General features: G+C 42.2%; 1 protein-coding gene across 1 annotated transcript in view; it reads right to left on the reverse strand.

Annotated features, from left to right (window-relative positions):
- Window positions 1–18,775, reverse strand: part of p3h2 (prolyl 3-hydroxylase 2) — a 57,240-nt gene that overhangs the window by 15,614 nt on the left and 22,851 nt on the right. The gene's annotated exons all lie outside the window — the stretch shown is intronic.

Below are 18,775 nucleotides of genomic sequence, written 5' to 3' on the forward strand. Positions count from 1 at the left end.
AGTGTTTGCTTAGTATTTCCTTATCTCTCCATTGCAACCTCAACAAGAAACACTGGTAGGTCAGTCTTTCATAAGCATTAACTAGATTTTCACGTTTGTACAGAAACAACGTGAAACAACTTCATGATTAGAAAATGTCAAAAGTTTTGACAAAATTCATGTGTTACTCTAAGCCCACGGTTGACACCCATGCAAGTCATATACTAGATTTATACCTAGTTGTGTTTGAAAAAAAGTTTCTAAATCTAGTGACAGTTAGGCTAAATTGGGAAACTCCATCTCAGTCACATGGCATTCGGCTGACCAGTCAGTCAGTCACAGACAACCTCGATTACAGAGCTGGCCTCGCTTTTCACTCTGAGGCCGTTCCTGCAGAAAAAAATGAACTTTTTTTAAAATTGGACTCGTAATTCAGACTGCACTTGAAATATTGTATAATTGCTAAAGTTGGTTCATCATAGGAAAGCAGAGCAGACTTAGAGGAACAGACTGTTCCCATGCACATCCTGTCATTAGAGAGAGCTCTCACTATTAAAGCTAAAATGATAGATGAGGTCTGTGTATTCGAATGAAATAATCGGCGCAGGAATGCTACCCACTTCCTGAGAAATGTGTCTAACATAAACACACCAGAAAAGGGACAGTTTACTGTTGATAGTAGCAGAGTAGATACGAGAAACACTGAGTGGCAAGGATGTGTGTGTTAATGTTAATGATGTTTGTGAGTGACACTGATACACTGCAGACCACGTCCTGTGCGAATGACCTCAAGGTTTGAGGGATGAAAGCCAGCAGCTGTCATATCTCAGTCTTTGCAGCTTGTTGACTGACTAAACACAAATGGAAAAAGTAAACTCCCCAAACGATTTACCACAGAATATGTTTAAATAAGGATTTTCATACAGAAAACATAAAGTATAGTAGCTAATATGTAAAAATTGAAATGATACAAAATCTTTTCAAAAAACAGTGTATATGTGCTGTGAGAAACTGGAAGCCATGATGTACTTAGTCGTGGTCTATTTATCCTCCTTAAATAACATAAAACAAAAACAAATGCTGGGACAGTAAAAGGCAAGAAAACAGAAAAAGAAACTTTTAAAAAACCTTAAAGCCTTTAAGGAATATATAATTTTAAACAAATGCGAATAGAGCTCCATTACTTTGTACTATACCTAATCAAATATTTACTTTATTAGAGGCTAGCCTACATGAATATCATTGAATTTGTTTGAAATTAAAACATGAGGTGCTCTGGAAGATTTCCTTCTCTGAACTGCATTGTGCCAAAACACTTATGTCATCAATAGCACATAAAATTTGCAAACATATTCCTTACTTAAAAAAATATATTCATAAAATGAAATCATATTCAACCGCCTTAAAACCGTGTCCAAGTGTCCATCATTGTCATTCTGAGGTTTCTACCTTTCCTTGCAGCTACACTGAGGAAGCGACAGGTGGCTTCAAGTACAAAGCAATGAGATGTTGAAAGGAGAGGAGTCATCCCCCGTCCCCACCACATCCCACTATACATCACAGCACATCAGTTAAGACGCCCTCCTTTAACATCAAAAGCAGGTGAACCACCATTGTCTGCTGCTACACAAACACACAACCCCTGTGGCTCGGCTCAGTTCAGAGTTGAAGATTACAGATATCTAGTGTGAGCTGGTGTCATGTAAATTTAGGGTGCTCTTTAAGCCCTTAAAAACCATCATTTTGTTGTAACTCGACCGTGAGTGCATGCCTCGTTCCATCCAGATAAGATCCTAATCATGCTCAAGCCTCAACACGGACAGGTTACACAATAGCCCACACTGAATCCAGCTCACTGTGCACCTCCATGAACTCATGAAACAGAGCCTGTTGCCAGCTGAGGATTTGAACCTGCTGCCCTGTGACCTTCGTTGCATGTCAGTTCATAGTGACTAAGAAGTCATTAACTAGTGATAAAAAAGTGAAGTTATGGGGTGACGATGACTAAACTAGGCACAGAGGAGAGGAGGGATGACGACTTGAGCAGGAAACAGTGGAGGATGACAGGATGATTGCAATAGAATACAAGACAGATGCAGAGAAGTGAAGGCAGTAAAACAGCGATCGCTCTCTCATATCTAAGCGTTAACTCAGTCGCAGTTATCTCAGAGGCATCTGACTCCATTTGTTTAAATCCTTCATGTTCCCAACAGGTGCAAACCTAAAGCAGGTCCCAGTGTTTCACAGCCTCTCTGACAGTTGAGAAGGTCAGTCCAGTCGGGCCTGGCTGCCAAAAACATAACAGGCTGAGAGACCTTTCTCAACACACTCACCCCTCTGTTTTTGCCACTCAGTGATGGTTCATGTGTGTGTGCCAGGGAAGACACTTGATACAAGTTGTTCTTTTTGTATTGTTTTCATGGGGATGAGTTAGCGAGATAAAACTTGGGAATTTCCATGTTTATCAAAAATTTGGGGAATTTTTAGTTCATGAGTCAGTGACCTTTTTTTCTTTTTCCACACACCCGAACAACAAAGCGCCATGTGTATTCTATGAGGGAGGCAAACAATTTCCACAGCGTCTGCACGGCACATCATAAAACACAAACTGAACCGCTGCGATAGAAGAAGCAGAGATTCTTTCCCCCACTAACCTCCCACTTCTTTTTGAAGAATGATTCCCCCTGCCAGACAAAAATTGGGTCTCTTTCATGTGGAGGCAGAAGAGACAGGAAAGAAAAGCCCCGCCGGACATGCTTGGTTACCCCTGAAAGGCCAAAGGGTGAGGTGCATTCCTGGTCAGATCACCTGGCTGGAGCCACCGGGAGACACCCAGCCTGACTGACCAACAAGCCGGGGAGGGGGAGAGCGAGGGTGGGTGAATGGGACATATTAGGTGTTCATGTCAGTTCTTGTGTGCTCCTTGACATGTTCTATCAAATACTGTACATAAGAACTCATGAATGCCTCTAGGGGCTGGAGAACAGATGAAATGAATAATGATGCACCACATCCAAACAACATGCCAGTCAAAAGTACAAATGTGAGAAATACACGGTTTGTGTCTTAAAGGCAAAATCCCTTCTTATACATATTAAATTCAGCGTTTTATAGGCATTCCTTGATCCACCATGTTGCTTTGTGGCTTTCTTACTCACATGGATTACCAGTCCAACCTTGATGCCTTGTTTTCATATTCCTAATGCAACTAACTGCTGATGAATATTCACTGCTGGTGTTTCTGAAACACCAACCATGATGGTCTGGTCTGGATGTCTTGAATTTGACAATCATACAGCAAGAAATGCGTCACAACCAAAAGTAAATGCATCAAGTTAAAACCAATTTGCTGGCAGCTGTCGTTACAGTTCTTGTGAAATATGTGGGAAATTACTCACTAATTTAGGAATAGACTGCACATTGACAGGAACGTGAGTAAATTGAAACTCGACTGGAACACTTGAGCATGCAGTAAAACCTGGAGTGCATTAAATTGATGAAATCAGTGTAAGTGTATCTGAGGGTGGATTTTTCCTCAAACTGATGGCGCAACACTCCTCTATCACGGCCTCGACTGATGCATTCCTCACAAATTCTCCTCTAAGATAATTCAGGGAGAACATCTGCCTAAGATGCAATTGTCGACTTGGCTTTTCTGGATCTGATAATTATCACTTGATATTTTTTATTTTTTTTGTTCAGACCCCTGCAGACTAAACAGAAAAGATAACACACGATTAAAGAGTTGAGGGGGAAGTTAGTCTGCAGTCTGCACTCACCTGCCTCCACCACCTCCTCCTCCCCCCTCCCTCCTCTGCCCCTGGCTGCCCTCAGCCCCTCGGGGAAGACCTGGCTCAGTCCAGAGGGTCAGCTGGAGGAAGGGGGGAATTACTCCAGTACATCAAACCAGCACAAACACAGCTGTGGTCAGCTACTGCCAGATCTATTGTCTCGAGACTAGACAAACCACAACCCGGGGAAGCCTTGAACATGGGAGACTCCCCGTATTTTTCCTCCTTCGTTTCATCGTTGGCAGGCATTACTATTTCTATAAGAGATATAGCATTATTCTGTGAGAATACTTTAGGAAGGATCTTTTGTTAACAAACAGCTGAGTCAAAAGGAAAAACAGATCTGCTGCGTGTTTCACTGCTTGATTCACTGTAGTGATAACTGATTTACAGTCACATTTGCTCGCACATACAAGATGGTCAGTAGTACAGAGGCTTATGGAGACAGACAATTTCAACATGGAGGGTTACCGGGAGTGTGAGTAATGTATCAAACTGACAGAAACTCAGATGGGTCCAAGCTTGGAGATTCTGAATGAAAAACACAGGCTCATACATCAAAATGAGAAGAGTGAAAGGTTAAAACACCCCCTCAGGATGACACAGTAGAAATCAATCATGGGCTTAAAGTGAGATTGCCATTATATTGAATAGTGTAATGGAAAATAAACAAAGCCCAGTAACAGCCACATATGGGTAAATCAAAACTTGTCTCTCCTGTGTCTACCACAGCGGAAAAAAAGGATACTAAGAAAGTAAGTCATTTTCCAAGAAAACCTTCAAACACTGCAGTCTGTACATCATCAACCACTGGGTTCCTCTCCAGGAGGGGAGGTTTGGCTAAAAGCCTCTATCATGGCTTTTAAAACTGAATATTGCAGCATCAGTATATTGGGATATAGTACATTTTCTGTAAAATCAATTGAGAAATGATCAAACTGATGAGACAGAAAATACCTGTTTTTAGCTAATCCACCAAATTAAACACCAGATAAATCAAGGTATTTCTTCCTATTAATTTCAGAGTATAGTCAACTGTCCACCATGAAACCAGAGATATCATGATATTAAAAAGCTCCTGGCGTCCCAGTGGCTCAACTAGCAGAGCACATACCATTTAAGGTCAGTCCTTACCGCAGTGGCCTGGGTTTGAATCCAACTCAGTGGCCAAAAAATAAGATATTAAAGCTAAACTGTACAGCAACATCTTGCTATGTTGTCATATTGTCGTCATGTTGCAGTACACAAAACAACTTTATAGTTAGACCGACACATTTTGACTTATGGCCTTCTTCAGGGTCAGCGATGAAGTTGTTCTGTATACTGCAAGTGTAACTATATATGTATATAATTATATAGACATAAATAGACACAGAAAAACATTCTTAACATTAAACGCTTCAGGGTTTAAAATCACAGCAACACTAAAACTCAGCCATGAAAAGCAAATCTTTGAACATATTCATAAGTGTACATCTTGTACCACATGAGGACATTTTTCCTCCCATATGAATTTCAGAGGAGCACCTGTAGAAGCGAATAACTACCACTCAGTCTGAGCCCTTAGTTTGCCCTCCTCACTAAAGAGCAACCTGTGTCAGAGCTGAGCTGCTGGACCGCCCTGCCACTCTGAGAGCAGTGCTCTTGATGTGGGCACCGAGTAGTGCCAAGGCAAATGTACATTTGCATGCCTTTCTCCTCTGGGCCCCCTGCTTGATTCACAGGTATGTTAATAGGCCTGGGCTGGCGCCACAGACGCACTGATGATGTTGTGACAAAAAGCACGTATCCCGATGCCACAAACAGGCGTGGAGAGAGTTACACAGATGGCTTGTCAGAGGCAGAACGTACCACCCAAAAAATGACTGAGGAGCTGGCAACAAGTGGTCAAACCTGGCAACCGCAATGCTGAATACTTGAGAGACAAGCTGTTTGAAAGAGATTCTACGGTTCTCAAGAAATGAGGAAACTCTAGCAAAGCAGACAGAGGTAAGTGTTCAGCTTTACAGCAGACACAAGAACAGCTGCCTGTGAAGGATTTCAAGGGTAAAGCACACAGAGCCCTCTCCTCAGTGTCCTGCAAAGCCCAAGTTCTTAAAATACTGTCTTGTGGTTTTATAAAATGCCAACAAGCCTTAAAACACACTGATGTATTACACGAAGTGGACTTCCTAGATCGTATTTCACCTTTTCACCGGTGCTTGTAACAATACTCCTACACCATTACAGCCATTTTCAGTCCAAACTCCAGTTAAGTGCAAATCGCTCCAAAATCTTCTTACAGCTGCAGTTAAGTGCCCATTTAGTCTGCTAATTCCTGACTGTCCCTTCCTGAAAAGTACAGTACAGTGTTGTTTCACAGCACTTTACATTGAACACATTCCAGCAGGAACATCTGCGAGCGTGATAACAGTGTCCTTATGCAGCCAATAATGGTTTTAAGGCCAGTGAAGGAGGGAAGTTGTATCTGCTTCCGAAGGTCAATCTGATACGGCTGTTTAGGAATGCATGTCATATCAATACAGACCTACTCGTTACTGCCGGAGATGTTGAGAAGAAGTGTTTACATGTCGTCAGGCATAAACAATCAGATGATAAAGACGACGTCTTCCGTAACAAAAAAAAATTTTCAACTAAACCTGAGCTTGTAAAAACTCTTGGAAGAAGAGGATGTAAAGACAATAAAGCTTGTCCTTAAATCACATTAAAGTGGAACTCTCATCTGTATTGAAAAGAAGACAGAAAACGTTCAACTGCCAAGAGCTCTAAAAAGATTACTCATCAAACTATGGACCAATAAACACAAGAAAAAACATCTTTTTGCTGCACAGCTGGGATCTAAGCATTCCAGCCATCTGTCTGAGGAGCACTGAGTGTGTATTTACCTTTCCAGGGTGTGTTTTAATGGGAAGAATATTCACTGCTCTCTAAACACAGTAGTAATTTTTCTGACCAGACCCATAGCAAGTTTAGTGTCACTAAACCAATATTTGCGTCATGAGGTGGACAGTTTGGAACATATTCTTCTTCACTATGCATTTATCCTCCCAAACACACAAACATTTCGGCAGTTCAGACCCAACATGAGGTGAAAGACGAGATCAGAATTTCCGCCTCTGGGCTGTAACCATTCCAGTCGCAAACTTGTTTTGTGTGGTCACAGTGGCCTTGACCTTTGACCACCAAAATCTAATCAGTTTGTCCTTGAATCCAAGTGAATTTTTGTTTCAAATTTGAAGAAATTCCTTCAAGACATCAGTGAAATATCATGTTCATGAGAATGGGACAGGTGGACGGAAAACGCGAAAACATAATGCCTCCGATCATGGCTGCGGTCGGCATGGAGGCATAAAAAGCACGTAAGTACAGTACGTGTAAGTTTAGTAGTAGGGTTGATAAAGAATGTCGACACCAAATCAGGTATCTATCTATCTGCTCTGATTCATACTCTTGTTATCTTGTTCTTTAACAAGACAGTTCCTGATTTAAACAATAATCTTTCCAGCTTTAGTCTACTTTATTGGGTCGGCAGATACAAATTCTTCTACACATGCTTTGTGTTCAGAGAAAATTTTATATTTGTTACATTTTCCATTTGTTTAATGAAAAGAATGTTTTTATTTCTCGTAGGTAAGGTTTCAAAAAAGCATTGTTTTGTTGTTGATGCCAGAACCCAGGTCGTATCGATTAGCAATGCAACAATCGGTCAATTATTTGACCAAAAGAAAAGTACTCATTGACTACTAACGTTTGAGGATTGGCTGTTTTTCATGGTGTCATACATCATAGTAAATTCAATATTTAGGGGTTTTGGATGGTTCGTTGGACAACAAAAGAGATTCGATGACTTTAATATATTGTGATGGGCATTTTTCACTGTTTTCTGATGTTTTACAAACCAATTAATGAGTTAATTGAGAAAATAATCATTACTTGAAGCTCTATTATTGATTTAAAATATATGAAACAATATCCAGCCCTACTTATTAGTGGTACATCTATGTGAACAAGGAAATGCACAGTAGTCTTTCTATTCAAGCATCAACAATAGTGTCTTTATAGTTTCTGCAACTAAAGGGCTATTTAATTAATGAGTTTCAAGCTTGAGAAAACATGTGGCACTTCAACAGGCTGGTGCTTAGATGTGAGCATCTGGTTTGAAAGAGGCTTGAGACCATTTCACAATACGTGCAAATCATTAACAAATGGGAAAAGATTGGGATTACATTTGCCTGGTGAGGAAATCTGCATACACTCACTAACTCTATTAGACACAGCTTTTTGCTGCCAGTGATAGCTGTAGCAGCCTCCCTGTATCAAGGTATTGGCACCGATGCCTGGCACGAGGAACTCACTATATGAAAGTTTGTGTAAATGGCTGATTACCTTCCCATGAAGCGAGCCCCCCACTTCCTTCCACTCTGGATCGTTTCAAAGCTGCACAGTGAGCACTTTGATTGACGATTCAAGGAACTTCAGAAATTCCTGGAAGTCTGGAAAACAACTTATGTCTGTTTCTGAGTGTTTACACTGGAAGATCCCGCAGTGTAAGACAATATGTAGACGCTGATCCAACCAGACTGAGGTAGGATTGGACAAGATGGGGATGAAACATGTGATTGGACACACATATTCGCATGTGTTTTCAAAGGGTTCTCATGATGTATGTGTGGCACTAATTTGACAGGAAAACATTATGGCCCTCTACAAATGAACCTTTCCACCATGCACCCGAAAGTCTTTCATTTCATTAACTTGGCAGCTTTGATGGACAGAAACCTGCTTCAGCACATGCTTACTGTACACACAGGCCACATAATGTCTTTACTGTAAACTGAAGGCATGAATAAGTCGCTTTATAATCTCAGTTAAATGAAGCAGACATGGGTTTGTTTTTGCTCTGCTGCTAAATCAAATAACACATTCACACAAGATCTGGATTGCAACTCCATGCTGGTCAGGAAACCTGCCAGCTGGTCAAGGTGTAAATTATATGCAACATGGCTAACATGTGAAGCACATGCTGTGAAAAAAAAAAAAAAAAAAATGCAAGAGGGGATTGTTTCCTCTCAGTGATGTCATGGGTAAAAGTTGTCTACCTTGATGTCCTCCCTCCCTCTCTTCCTCATTCTCCCCATCACACCACCCGTCTTTCTCTCATCTGTCCGGTCCTGCTGACAGCTCTGCACAGTGGCCTCTTTCTGCACGTCCTCACCCCACCCTGGGCCAGAGCATGTTCCTCCTATATGGTCATGTCGAAGGAATGCCTGAAAAAGCCTCAATGCTGTCGCTGCTAAAAAGCCTCTTTCATTACCCCATGAAGACACAGGAGGCATGACGAGCCAGGAGAAGCCGGCCCTCGCCCCTTCCTTCAAAGGCCTCCATCCTTCAGCTTTCTCAAAAATCCCTAGCAGAGACTGTACATAGAAAACAAAACAGTCATAGAATAATAAAGCCACTTAGTACAGGAGAAAACCATGACTTCGGCTTTGTGTTGCATGCCCGAGCTGTGTGTTTTTAAAAGTGCTGGCTTTGATTAGGGGGAAGAATGAATGAACATACTTGACCGCAGTGGCATGAACTCACTGGGAACCCAGAATGTGGAACAGACGCTCATGATCCAGAATCTATTAGCTATCAAAACACAGTTTGTGTCATTTATGAGCTAATCTGGATCAGGCAACTTGAACTGATGTGGTGTGTTTGTACATCTGTAGCGGTGTCTGCCCTGTGGGATGACATCATTTGGCTGTAGAGGGAAATGACTGCTTCCATTATCCCCTCCATCTCCAATGACAGTCCAGTTAAGCTTTGTGGGAGTTCACACTGAGAGACTACACAACCTTTTCCTCTAAGCTATCCTGAGGCCACCTGACACCCCATCAGCTACTGTATCCTTAGTCAACCATCACACTCTTTCCCGTGTCTGATCTCGCTTCCTGGGCGGTTTCAGGACACACAAGGCCACCTTTGTGTGGAAACCTCAAAAACACAAGGTGTGTACGTTTTAAGTAGTGCAGACGGGGTGGAAAATCACCTATAATGTCTTCCTCCTCCCTTTCCTCCTCCTCCCAACACCTCTCTCACGTTCCTTCCTGCCCAAAATACAGTAACACACACACACACACACACACACACACACACACACTCTTTTCTCCTTCAAGCTTCTAAAAACAGGCCTGGTTAGCTGACGTCTTATTTTTACTCTACTATCCACTGATCTCACTCCCCACCAGTTTCCATTCCCATAAAGGTACCTTCTTCTAGACTGGAAAAAACACCCTGACTGGTCCAACAGATCTGAAATGTGGCTCACAGTTGTGTTTTGTCTCTGTCACTTTGCTTTTGGTCGAGGATGTGTTGTGTGTATCGAAGGAGTATGTACAGACTAGAACTGGAGTCCATGCATTTTGGGACATATGGTTATTTGCTTTCTTGCTGAGAGTTGGATAAAAAGAACTACACAACTCTTGTGTCTATATGGTAAATTTGAATCTGAAGCCAGCAGCCAGTTAGCTTATTTTAGCACAAAGAGTGCGATCTGGAGAAAGCAGCTAGTATAATTCTGTCTGAAGGTCTACCAGCACCTTTAAAGCTCAACAAAACAAAAACAAAAACCAAGCTGAGAAAAATTTGGTTTTTTGAGGGGGGGGGGGGGGGGGGGGGGGTGTTACGTTCTGGAGTTAAGAGCTGCTGGTACACACATTTAAAAAAAATACTTTTGAACAGAGCTTTTTATGCTTTATGCTAGGCTAAGCTAACTGGCTGTTTCATATTTACAGAGAGCTGTATGAAACGTCTTTGCAAACCTATGCAGAGAAGGGTGTTATGGGAAACCATGGATTGCAGAGGCTCAAAAAGAAGCAGAAGCGCACATCTCCCAAATCTCAACAGTGAGTGTAAAGCAAGGTGATCGGATGATCCAACTTCCTGTTGGACAGTTTTCTGTTTTCTTCTGTCGGATTTTGGGGTTACATTTCAGCATACTGCCATAAGTGATCTTGTAGAAGAGCATTCCTCTTCAAGGGACTTAATATTGTTTCCCATCTTGCACCGTCAGGTCCATTTATACTAATAAATGTTTGTTTCACAGACCTAGTGGTTTGTTTTCACAGATTTCTTCTACATTTTTTTTAGACTTGTGGTTTGCATGAAGTGAAACTGCTTCCTAGTGGACATGTACGTTATACCCTCAATCTGTACTAATATAAATGAAACACACAAGAACGTTGCTGGACGACGCAGCCCAGAGAAGACTCACTTCAGCTTAACTCTCGGCAAGAAAGCTTATAAGCAAATTTTTCGAAATGTTGAACTTAGAACCTTTGACAAAGAAGCTCAAAAGCCACCACTATGTCGGAGGAGAGAACATGAGACTAACCACTTCAGAAATGTTGTAGACCTTTCCCCATAAAGCTCCAGAGATGAGGGGATTTCCCATCAGCACATTTGAAGGAAATATTTACGGGCACGCCACTCAGAGAAAGGGGTCGAAGGTCACCCTTTCACATGAGCGTGGGCGCACTCGGCTTTTCCACTGTGGCTGTAAAGACACCAGGCTGGAAAAAATAAGACGAGGTGAGCATGATGTGGTGTTTAAGTGTTAAATATAAAGCAGACAAATGTTTAGTTCACACACAACAAGGTTTTCAAGAGAAGCAGAGCAAGGAGGAGAAACTGTGTGTAGGTGTGTGCGAGGGAGTGAGTATGTGCGCCCCAGCAGACAATGCAAGCATTCATCCAGCCGCTCGGTTCTCACCCTGTGCGGCCTCCACATACCCCAGAGAAATATAAAATATATTTGCTCATGTTGAAATCAATCTGGTGTTGTAGCAATGAGCAGAGGGCATGACACAATGCCCAAAACAGTCAACTTCAGTAAGTGAGAGATTAAAACGCATCTGAGGACCAGTGATGGATGCAAAGGTCATTAATATGTTAAATTTTAACGAGGGGGAGTTATACATTTAAAACTCATCAAATGTGTCCTTTTAGTTTGATGCAAATTTACATAAGCTGTTCCTTTGTAAGGAAGTGCGCACTCAAGAGAAACTTCCCATGTCACTGAAAGATGTTAATCAGTCGGCTGTCAAGACAGAAACATCATCTCTTTAACGGCTGAGTATGAGAAGATTAGAGCATGACAGGTTCAAGTGCCCTGAAGGAGTATTTCCTGGTTCAAGCTTAAAACATGGTTCAACGTCACTCTCTGGTGAGGTAATGGATCCACCTTTTTCTATGGGGCTAAATCAAACAGTGACAGAGCGCTTGTGTACAGTATTTCATTGCAAGCTCAGCCCATTAATCAAGCTGCCACCCCCTTGGCCCTGGAAAAAGAAAACCTCCCCAGGCATATTTCAGACAACTGCATGGAAAAGGATAAGAAATGGCCAGGAACATAAGCAAAAACAGTGACACCGGCATGATTTAAAGATTACCAGAAGGAGAGAAGAATGCATCTCTTCCTAAAGCTGCTGGTGGTATGCGAGCTGAAACTGAGCTATCCAGATTCAAACCCGAGCATGACGGCAAGAGTGACAACCGGGAGAGACCAGATGTCCGTTACATATACAGTAGCTCCCAGCATTATAAACCACATCTCCCTCTGCACTGAACAGATAGGATGGTGTGGAGTTAGAGTAAGTATATTTCACTGGAGTTACGCAGTTTTAGCTCCCCAGCAGTGACCACTGCTACGGAGAGGATGCAACCGGATCCAGGATATACTCCCTCCAGGGTTGAATAGTCAGATTTTATGGGCTTAGTCGTACTCAGCTGCAAAAATGTCCAGAGGCTGAAAACAGAAAAGGGAAGAAAGAAATGCAGACACAGGCTTGTCATGTAAACACTCAGCGGGAGGCAAAAGACAGATTCCACTTCAGAAAATATAAGCAGCGTGACATCTGGCTGTACTCGCAAAGGATAAACTTAATGTTTCCTTTGATTTAGTGTTTTTTCTCTTTTTTTGTCTTACCAATCTCTTTCTCTCATACAGCAAAAGAAAGGTCACCTATTGCTTATGTTTTATCCTATCTTTATGAACACACCAGTGTCTGCAGGTCACTTTCAGTTTTTCCCTGTTGTGGAGGGTGGCATCCATCACAAGCTGAGATTCTTTATCTTGTTATTTTAAGTACAAAGGAAATCTCACACCTTGTTTAAGACCGGCCCCCACAGGCTTGTAATGAATCTGAGAAAACAGCTGGAGGCTTCCTGTGTTGTATTGTTCGGTAAGGGAATGAAAAATGACAAAAACAACAGCAAAAACATCGGGAGCAGTGTCAAGTTCATGGAGAAGAAATAGTGTTTGTTATGGGGGTAAATAAATCTCTGCGCAATAAATTCAGAAAGGCCATTTAAGATTGAAAACCTTCATGTAACAGAAGAACAAAGTGTTGGTGTAAATTGTACTGACAGGCTGGAACCATTATTGTGGATAGAAGAAATTCTTGACATACTTGAAACCCAAACTCACAACTGAGAAATGTTTTAGGTTTGAACTCTTAAGAAATATACATGGATATGTGCACAAACACTCACACCCAGACACACACTGTCACATTTACCCACTAGGAGATCTTGGCACAGGCAACACGCATGCGACAGCAATAATAACTCAAATTTATTGTGCATGTTTTAGCCGTCAAAATACACTCTGTACATAATGAGACGATACCGAAGGCGAATAAATCTTCAGTGCAAGTGTTGGGAGAAAAGCTGACAAGACCTCATTTCAGACATTTTCTCAGCCCGTCACCACTTTCCTCTGGGGTGCTGTTTCTAAAACCCGACCACGCCGCCGTGTCAGGGGGTCGACACATTGCCGCATTTCATCTGGTGATTTACACACACTCGCTGTGAGTCGGCGTGTGTGGACACACGTGTGAGAAAACTGTGTGAGAGGCCATGTCGGCTGGTGTATGAGCGAGTGTCCTTAACTTTCCTATATGGGTGCAGGACGCAAGGCGAGTCATTTACTGCAGAGACTAATATAGTGACACTGTTGCCCGGTACAGAGAAATTGAAATGAAAATAGACAAAGACGAAATCTAAATTTGACAATTTCGATTTCAACATTAATTTGCTTTTCACACAAACTGTAATAAAAAAAGTTAGAAGGAGAACTTAAACAGCACTGCTGCAGAGAGGATTCCCACGGATACCTCAGAACACACTTGTTAAAGACGTCCTCAGGATAAGTATGACCTGAAAGAAGCAGGTACTCAGCTGGGATCAGCAGGTTGACCACAGGAAACTATGTTTGTTGTGGAAAATCTAGGGAAGATTGAATTGTAATTGGATTTTATATTCATTGCACATTCATGCAAACTAATCGCTCCATCTGGGGACATACCTCACACACTTATTTCTGATTGTTCAGTAGGTGCCCCATAAAGAGAAAGGACAATAAAACAACACACAAGGTAGGGCTGTAACTAATGATTATTTTCATTATTGATTAATCTGCTGATGATTTTCTCGATTAATTATAAGTCATCAGAAAACTGTGAAAATGCCTGTCATAATAATGCACAATGTTTCCTGATGCAAAAGGAAGTCAGTTCTGCAGAGGAATTAATGTTTACCACCTCTATAGGAGGACATTTAAACAATGTAACCTTGTTTTCAGCTTCCTTGTTGGAAATAATTAAGAACCAAACACTGAGGTCTTTGCAGGCCTCTAAAGAGATTTGCACTCCCTTCATAAACACGACATGTTCCTGTTGCTGCTGTCACATTACACAAATCTAGCATTCTTGACACACAGCATGCTGACTGGAATTCAGGCCAAACTGGCTAAATAACACACACACACAGACACAGACACAGACACAGACACAGACACAGACACACACACACACACACACACACACACACACACACACACACACACACACACACACACACACGATCACATGATATTGATTATCAGACATATCCGACTAGATGTGAGAGTTTTGGGACTCAAATGTGTGTGTGTGTGTGTGTGTGCCCAAACGGTGTGCATGCACGTGTGTGTCAAATCTATAAGCAGATGTTTTCCACCACTGTAAAGTCCAAATGATCAGTTTGCGCTGTGTTCGCTTTCAAGAAAAAAATGTTGGTTGCTCTCAGTTTAACAGACGGGATAAACAAGTGTGTAAAAGAAATAAGTAAGAGAGTGTGTAAGCAAGCAAGTCTGCGCCTGTCTACCTCTTACTCTCTGTGGCTAAACCCTCTGCATAGGCAGGGACGCCCCCCACCCCCACCCCCTCGCCTTTTCTCTTTGATGCGACTTGTCTTTGAGTGGCTGGACAGCGCTGAGGTCAGGGGTCGTGTGGGTGCCAGGCTGATGACCGAGCGGTGAGACGTGTCATGAACCAGCATGCCTCACATTCTCAAGCAGTGACGGAGAGGAGCCGTGGAGCTCAGATAAGACACACTTCTTGGGGCCACTTCAGCGCTGCATGAGATGAAAAGGAACTCTGATGTGTCAATTCAGGGATTATTGCTCGAACACAACAGGAAAAGTCTTTCTGTGTACTGGGCCTGTGAGCAAAAACTGTTCCTAGCACTGGTCAGTTTACTGGTCAGCGCTGTTTACTGTGTGAACACAATGTAAATTCTAAGCAGACTGAAAAGATGTTAATTGATTCAGAGTTTAAATTCAAAAATTGCCGACTCTTTCCCATGTTTTTGTTTTTAATTTTAACCTTTCATTTTGGTTGGTTAACCGCAGTTTCGAATTTAGATGCTGCTATTATGTGCTGAGCAGTGTAACTGGCACCGAGTCAAGAGCGTGTGATAGACAGTCATTGTTTTTCTTAAATTTAAATGACTGGCAGGCAGCAAGTACAGAGGCAGGCAGGGAGTTTGAGAATGGCGATCAAAGAGTAACCGAGGCACTCATGTGTTTGTGTTTTATAAGTTACCATTCAGCATGGCAGCAACATTTCACCAAGGACAAGTTCCCGATTTTCAGACCCTTCAACGGTAACAAATCTAAATGTCTCGAAGCCTCAGACTCCTACAGAGCAGACTGGATCTGCACTGTGGAAAACTCTGACGTTTTTCATTCACTTCTGTTAAAGCCTTTGGTGGGTTTTACTATAACATATGGAAATCTGGATGTAAAGGAGATGTTATCAAGAGCCTCACCAGGCTTAAAGTGTGGTGTAAGGGGTGAGTTCTGATGGCGCTGCATGGCTTCAAAAACGAGACTGTGTGTTGTAGGGAAAGTGCTGGTAACAGAGCAGGGTAGGCCTGCTTGACTGCACCATGTAATCAAGGTTGTGGTTTTGTACAGCATGAATGAAACAGCGTTGGAGCTGAATCCTGCTTGTAATGTCAGTGATGCTGCTGGCTCGTCTTTGCTGCCGCTACTTTAGAATCCTCAGCCAAGCGCGTGCTGCGCTCTTATGTGAACGTTACTAAGCTGAAACGATATAGAATCAGGGAACACCACCGTCAAAATCTTACCTAGAAATAAAAACATACAATACCAAAGCCAATGCTAATCTCCTACAATCATAAATTCAGACCTGGCAATAACATGCTCCATGTGGTTTTTCTATGAGGGTTTAAACACGGTTCCAGCTAGGATTTCCATCTTTCATTATGAAAAGCTGCTTCCACTTTACTTCTGCCCTCCATTGTTCTTTGTTAAAAGGGCAACCCTTACATGACTCTACTGTTGGGGGTATGGGACCCACTAGCGATGGAAAGGCTAATGGAAACCAATTGACCCCAGCTTGAGTCGAAGTCTGTCCATTTGGTTTTTATTCCATGTCCAATTTAGAAAAAGAATAAAAGTCTGTGTCTCTATGATTAGGCCTATTTAGAGAAACTGAGCTCTCATAAGCTGAAGAAACTAAGCCCAAGCTGGAATTCTCCACGGTGGGATAGGGAGGGAGAGCTGGCCCAGATGTGGGCAGTTTGTTTACAATCTTACACTATTTGTTTATCTGTTGATAAGATCATTTACATTCTATTTCCTGTTGTGGCACATCCAGTGTGGCCACACACTGAGGGTCCCACAGTATCTTCATCTGTCTCTGTGTGTCAGATCATCTGTGTCGAAGTATCAGAGAAAATGCTTGAAATGTGCATGTTTGAAATGTGCTTGACACTGTAGACTCAACATTCACTTTTATCAGTGAGACTGATAAAAGAATGTTGTTTGGAAGTTGAGGAAAGTTTGAAAAATAAATACAATTTCATCTTGAGCAAAATAACCAGAACAGATTTTGCTCTTAAAAAAACAGACATTTTTAGCTGCATTTCTTAGTGGCTATAAATCACAGAGGCAATGCAAAACACTACCAAAAACGTCAGTCACCGTTTCTAAAAAAAAAAAAGATTTTACCACCAGCCCAAAATAACAGCAGCACCTGAGACTACGATCAGAAGACAGCACTGTGGGAGATGAAAATAATCACCTACATCTCTCTGGAAACTATCTCCTGTGGAGATAGAGCCTTGAACGTGAAGGATTGAGAATACTTTTACATAAATGAGGCACATGACTGACTGACGGACTCTAGATATGATCAAACTGTAAATGTAAAGTTTTCTAATTTTGATGTTTTCCCACACAAGTCACACATATCTGATTTATACTTTATAACTAGTGTAATATTTTTTATATAACTGTGGGAACAGTGTCTACAGACACGCTGTAGCTGCTCTGTGAGGCTGGACTGAGGCACAGCAGTGCTATAGTATGTTAATGCTAACATCAGTGTGCTAACATGCTGATGATTTGACGGTTTAACTCTTACTAGTTTAAAGTGTATACGCCTCGTAACATTTGCAAACAAAGCATCAATGTCTGCTCAACTTTTTGCGCCAACTGGATAAGTGAAAACTTTGATCTGCTGGTGGTACAAGAGGAAAAGTCACAGAATAACCAAATTCAGTTTGTGGCGGACCAACCGTGAGATGAACATTGCCATCTCTACAGCCACAATGATAATGTGGTTAAATATATGTTTTATTGTTACTCTTAAAGTAAGATCTAGGGGTAAATATTTGTTAAATGTAACAGTACTGACAGCCTGTATTTTGAAAGCAGCCTCACTGACTGACTGATGGACAGGCTGCCTGGCTAACGGCCTGCTGACTGAATCATAGCACACATTTCATCCCGACAGTGTCTCAGAAACAAAACCACGAGCGGCACCAGCCTCCATTTTTGTACAAGTGTTTCTGCATGTTGTTTCTCTGAGCACCGCCTGTGACAGTGAATGACAGACAGCGGCTAATTCCTCAGTATCAGCCATCCTGAAACACTTAGAGACAGAGATATCGATCGGCACCCCTCAGTCTGCATGGTAGAGAAGCTCACCTGGCAATGGTTTCTGGCGCGGTCATGCTGGGTCACAGGGAATAAAATCAACACTCTTTCTACTGTACCACTGAACACTGGCCCCTTCCCCCAAAACAGCACATGAAATAAAAACATGTGCTGGGATTACCTATCGAGGTCAAGCAAGAGTCGCTATGAGATCAGTTTGGATTGGAGAGAGGTGGAAGACATGAGTGTGGGCAGGAGGAGGATGCATGTGTGTGAGTTATGGCTTGTTGATTTGTCACACGTGCACCTCCCCTCCTGTGTGTGTGCAGTCTCGCATGTGTACACTTCAGGCAGAGGTTTGTTTGAGCATCTGTGTGCTCATGCATGAGTGTGTGTATCCGAAAGTCCACCCATGTGTGCTCCAATCTCGCCGGTGGGATTGAGAGTCTCTCTGGTCTAAATGAGCAGGGGTAAGGGTGAGAGGGTGAGGAGGTGAGGGGGTAATGATGTTGAGTGTCGACCCTTGAAAAAAGGGCGCAGATGCTTTCTTAATTTATGCACATTCTCCCCCGCAAATGTCCCGACCTCCCAAGCAATGTATAAACGCAGAAAGAGACAGAGAGTCCTGGTTTTCTTCTGCCAAACACCACAACACAAGTTAACAGGATCTCTTTTTCCAAGAATCCTCAACATTCAGACTCTGGCAGCTCGGACACACTCTGCTCCACTT

Source organism: Seriola aureovittata, chromosome 6, assembly GCF_021018895.1.
Source record: "Seriola aureovittata isolate HTS-2021-v1 ecotype China chromosome 6, ASM2101889v1, whole genome shotgun sequence".
NCBI classification, from domain to species: Eukaryota; Metazoa; Chordata; class Actinopteri; order Carangiformes; family Carangidae; genus Seriola; species Seriola aureovittata.